The sequence below is a fragment of the Photinus pyralis genome, unplaced genomic scaffold, assembly GCF_008802855.1.
Source record: "Photinus pyralis isolate 1611_PpyrPB1 unplaced genomic scaffold, Ppyr1.3 Ppyr1.4_LG7, whole genome shotgun sequence".
Taxonomy (NCBI): domain Eukaryota; kingdom Metazoa; phylum Arthropoda; class Insecta; order Coleoptera; family Lampyridae; genus Photinus; species Photinus pyralis.
Window position 1 is genome coordinate 25,736,691 of NW_022170738.1, and position 6,017 is coordinate 25,742,707.

The following is a 6,017-nucleotide window of genomic DNA, read 5'->3' on the forward strand; positions in this document are numbered from 1 at the left end:
AGGTATTTTTTTGAAATTTTAGTCACAGATTCTTATTCTAAAGGTAGAAATCAGTTGTGCACATGGGCAGACTGTGCAATTTGTTTGTTTTGAAATTTTAGCCATAGCTGGTTTGTAGCGTTCCGTTTCTGCGTTTAATGTAGATAATCATAGGGAGTGTGTGACTGAACGCGCCTTCAATGTGTTTATCCGGGACTCGAGTCCACTCGAGTCTCCCTTTTAAGAAGCACGTGGTAACATTATTTATGTAAAATGACCGTATTGGCGTTGGTCATTCAACATTAATTTAAACGTAATACATTCCTTGCGTATCTTTATGCTCTTGTTGTATTGTTGCATATATATTTATTGTAGCGGGTATTCCGCTTGTGGACCTATTGTCCATACTTATTACTTGTTAATGACTTTTGATTGCATTTATCGATTATGTTCTAGAGATAATTCCGTTACTGTATTTGTTCTCTTGAAATAAGATATTACAGGAATAACCGAGGGAACAGCTGTTCTGGTTATTGCTTTGTATTTTCTCCATAAATTTATTGTTGTACTATTAAAACACGACTATAGTTTCGGCGATAATCGCCATCATCAGGTGAACTATAAATTAATTAAACTTACAAAATTGATCTCGATTACCAGCTGATTACTTACTTTAATTATTATTGATGGAAGGTGTTATTGTTAAACATTGAAGACGGGTTGAAAATGAAAAGAATAGATGGTGCCGAAGTTACATTTTTTTCTGTCGGCAGACCCGAATATTGAAACGCCAACATTAAGGGCTAAACCGAAGAGGGTGGCCTCATTAAAGACGACCATCCGGACATTGATTGACTTCAACTCCATTTAGAGGAACGATGGATAATGTTCAAAAATAAGTCAAACGTCAGAATTTCAAATGTGAATATCTCGAAAACGGAGAGTGAAGAGGCAGCTCAGAAAAGCCCAACGATAGATATCGACGCAGCGCTTTCGTTGGTAGGGTTAAACGGTCTTCGGGTAAATTAGCACTGATTAATGTACCACTAACAGGCGGCAATTTGGACGAATTTTATAAACCTCTCGAGATCTAAACACCAGAATATCACAGTACCTTCAGTTTTTCGGCATTAGATTCTTGAGTGAAAGGCAAGGCGTGAAAGTGTAGTGTGGCCCAATGATCTGAAAATTATTAGTTATACATCCATTTTTGTTGGGATAAGGTCCAAAAGTATCATCTCGATTCCCAGGAATTGAAATTTATTCATTTTTAACGTGCATGGCTTAAGTTAAAACTTATTCTGTGTGCTATATCAAAAATGCGCTTAGGTGAAATGATGGAACTTAACACACAATTTTTGGTATTTTACATCACAATGTATTAGAATATTAGATGTACTCGTACAACAGTAGTAGCTAGAGCCTCCCCCATAGGTCACCCCATAGGTTTTGGTCGTAGTTCGGTCATAGTTTTGGTCATGACCTGGGAATTCCCCGTTGCGTAACTTTTTTTTCAGTGCAGGGTCGTGGTTTCTTCCGTTACATAACTAAGACTTTGTCTGTGCTAAGACGTAGCATTGTTTAATTGTGTACGATCGTTCCCTGGAATTTCCCCGACAAATGAATACCTTAGGAGATAGGGTTAAGAAAATATTATTTAGGTTAATTTCAATTTAACATATCTTAAATTTTATCAAAATCGGATTGTACGGTAATTTTGGGGTTTTTCGTGTCTACTAGGCAGTAATAATTTTAATTATACAGGGTTTGTGATAAAGGCGTAACACACCAAAATTGCATTTTTTTAAATGGAACACCCTGTATATTATTTGATATTTAAATTCTTCTCTTAATTTTAAACAAAATTTGTAAGAAGCATATATACCCAAATTCAATCGTTTCCGAGTTATCGAGTTTTGAAAATAAATGCTATTACATATTTTAAAATTTATTTGGAGTTTAATTTCATACAGTTCAGGCATCATTCATTTCAAAACACAAAGGAACGATAAAAATAATAATTGATAGAGAGAGAAAGATTTTAAAATTAATTAGAAATTGGATGATGATTCCTGTACCATACTTGGCAGGCCGGACGTGATGAGGCAGATCTTTTTGGCCGACTAGTTTTTTTCTTTAGGAATAAACTAACTCTATCTCTTGTCTGTGGCACGCGGACAGATGCAGGAGGATTGGAATGGTGTACCCAGGGGTGTACCCAAAACCAAATTAAGGTAGCTGCTAAAAAACCTTTTTTTGAGTTGACTAGTAAGCCGACAAAGTTTCAACAAATTTCTCAGATTTACTTCAAAATTTTGAGGTGTCTGTCCGTCCGTTAGCCCGATATCTCGATAACGAATGGACCAATTAAGATAAAATTTAGTAGGTGGATTCTTTATCAAATGTGTAGATCGCAGTTCGTGAATTGGCAATGTAACCCAAATAATGAGGAAGGCCCTTTTGACATCTCCGTGAGTTATGAACCGAATTGCATGAAATTCAATTTGCGCATAGCTTTAGCCATATAATACGCAATTCCAAAAATTGAGCCTAATCGATCAACATTCACAGTGCCCTTCTCGCATCTCGACCATTTATAAACCGAATTGCAAACTTTTTTTATTTATGAAGGTATTTAATAGTATATTGAAAGACAAGTGTTACAATGCGACCTATTGTAATACGACTATCTTGTGGCACGAGTGGCGTAGCGAAGCGGAATTTGATACATAGCCACTTGGAATAAAACCAAATTTAACGCCAGTTGCAAAATTTCGTTTTGCGCTTGCGCAGTGCCAACTTTCTTATTTATGGAGGGATTTAAATGAAATTTGATACATAGCCACTTGGAATTAAAGCAAATGTAGAATGTAGCGCCATTTTCCAAATTTCGATGTGCAGTGCCAAATTTCTTATTTATGGAAGCAATTAAATGAAATTTCATACATATACACTTTAAGTAAAAGCAAAACTAACATCAGATTTAAAAATTTGGTTTTGCACATGCTATAGCCATACCCAGGAGCTTGTTTTCTATAATTGTTTAATTTATTTTTTCATCTAAAGTCATATAATGTCCATTAGCTGCTTATTTGAAGCAGCTTAATTTCAATATTAATAATAATTGACCTTAGAAACACATAAGGCTTTTTTTATACCATGGAGCTTCCATGACTGACTACCCGGAACCCCTTCGCCTTTTTTACAAATGTTTAATTCAAACCACACATATTAAATTAGATACGCTCGAAAAGTGAGTTTTTTCTGTTATCGCTTTCGTCACACAGTCGAATTTTTTGCGTGGCGTTCTTGAAAGAAAACTGGTTCATATTAAGGCGCGGGAAGGGACAGCGATGTCCGCGTAACCTTTTAACGGATTAAATTGAATATCGATTTCTAAAACCGGTCGTTTAGAAAAATTATCAAATACGAATTCACTTTTTAATCGTGGTGTGTCTTGCAAAAATTTAAAATTGAAAATTCCTGAAAATTCAATTAATTAGCTGTCCAGCGCGTATGACAGTTTTTAAATAATGCTTCTTTTGCAAATTTCTCCCTTAGGGCAATGAAATTGCACTAGGATATTTTTCAAAGGAATATAGTTATGCTATTGCCAATACCTAATGATTTACATTTGTAGGCTCCTCCATTTTTTCGATTTTGTATAAATTTACCCGTGTCGTAAGGTGCGACTAAAGAACCCTCATGCTGGAGGTTGAAGGGCAAATGGTGTTTGTAGATTGACAAGATGTTGACTTCTGTTTTTTACCGATGATGATTTATTTCTTGATTGTGACGATTTTACACGATAGTAGTCTTTTGCCAGGATTTCTTTTTTGGTGTTGTTCCGTGGGCGGGCGGTCCTTAAATACGGTCCTAACTTTGTTTATGCGTTTGAAAACTCAAGACGCCGGTGAGTCGTGGAAGGTGGAACATGGGGTGTTTGGTTTAGATTACAGGACAGATACTGTTTATTTGACAGTCGTCACTAGGCATATTAGGAAAGAAGTGAGGGATCAGCGGAAAGTTGTGCTATAGTTTTATTCTCTCCCGCTCTTTGTTTTTTGGGCGAATGAACATGAATTTGAAGTGCAGACAAAGCTGGTCCGCAACAAATTGCCTGAAACCGATCACCTCTCTACACGTCTGTGCTCCTTGGGCACCATGGCCATGGTTATGGTTCTAGTGGTTGGACAAAGTGATTGCATCATTCTCATCAACGGGTAATAATCATTGAATGGAGTTGGTTCATTACTCATAAACATTTCGTGCACTATTTCTCGAGTGGTGATTCGCCTATTCATTTTTACGAGACGGTCCTCATTTGCAACTGCTTCGCGGGTGATAACCACATAGGCTTAATCAGGTCGTGGCCTATCGTCAGTACTGCTTCTTCCACTACGAAAATCCCTACACCATCGGAATGTCGATCTACATTTCATACACTCCATGGTGTACAAATTTCGGATTCGACGAAAGGTAGCAGAAACACTCGCAACTTTCGCCGTCAAAAATTGCACAACCGCGCGTTGACACCTTTTGGTGGCGTCCATGATGCGAACGTTGACCTTTAGCGTGCTCTTACGCTATCACACACGCATCTAATGACATTGCATGCACCCCCAGCACTCTGTTTTTCTTTGGCGCGCTCTAGCGATGGTGTGGTTAGCTTTACAAAAAAGTCGCATATGAAAAATACAGGAAATTTTGTGTACTTCAATATTCGTTATGAGAAAATATTTTCTTATTTTCTCATACCGATTACCATTCGCTCCCATTTTTTGCACTTCAATTCCAACGTTATGGACGCCACTCATTTTACTTCAATATTGTAGGTAGGTTTGTCGAAAAACGCCTCCCTTCCGAGATGTCAGCCCAAAACTGTTCAAAGTGACAACAGAACAATCAGGGAATTGCAAAAGAGAAATCGCGATAAGCCACCAGCGCAGTTAAGTTGGTCACATGTGGGGGGGGGGGGGTATTTTGTGTGAAATTAGAGTTAAGCCGCTAGCGAAGTTAAGTCTATCACCTGTAAGTTAGCTCAGGGTGTATTTTGTTGTGTGCTACTCGAATTCGCGTTGATACAAGACCACAGTAATTATGTCAAACACTTGAAAATTAGCGCAGGGTGGTTTATAGTCGGGGTGCCATTCGATGATTAGGGTGTTGGCCGTTTTTTTTGAAAAGAACTCGCGCTGATACTTGACGAAATTAGACATCCGTACAATTTAAATCGCGAATAAATCAAATTCATGTGACCGGTTAATGCGTAAAATTAAACGTGGAAAATTAAATTCTGTCATCTAATATCTTGAGGTAAATGGACTAATGTCGTATAACCTCAGTACGCGAAATTGACGAAATTCCCATATTTGAAATATCGTGATTTTTTTAAGGTTACTTTCAAGAGAAACATTAAATAAGACACTTTCTCATTGCAACTTTTATAGTTCCACAAAATGACGTTCGGATATCCAACTTTTACGGTATCCGAAGTCCTGATACTGTTCATTTTTAACTTGGACACCTGGTATGTAAGTGAATTGTTTTGTTAACTGCAATAAAGTGGCCTTGAACGGAATGGGGACGAGTTTAAAATTTATCTGGTGTACCAAAGAAGCTCACTCTCCAAAAGGTAATTGCACTAAACATTCGTAACATTGAGCTAGCCATGGACACACAATTTAGGCGAAAATTTAACATGATTTAAATATCAATTTTACAGGTCGAGCAGGCAATTGCAACCCGGAAATTGCACAGCGGAACTCATATTCAGATGGCAGTACACGAGTATAGGATATCAGCGTCGCCAGTCCTACTGCCTCCTTTTATAAAAGAAGTAGAGTCGTCTTTTACGAACTATCTATACAAACGCTCTATTTTTAGTACATAATACATGATTTACTATTTACACTCCTTATCGATGATATTATTGCCCTTGGTGCAATATTTTTAGAACGACACACTTCAGCGTATTTGAGATTAGTACCTATAATTACAATGGAAAGTTCTCAGTTCGAGTTCAAGTTTTTTATATT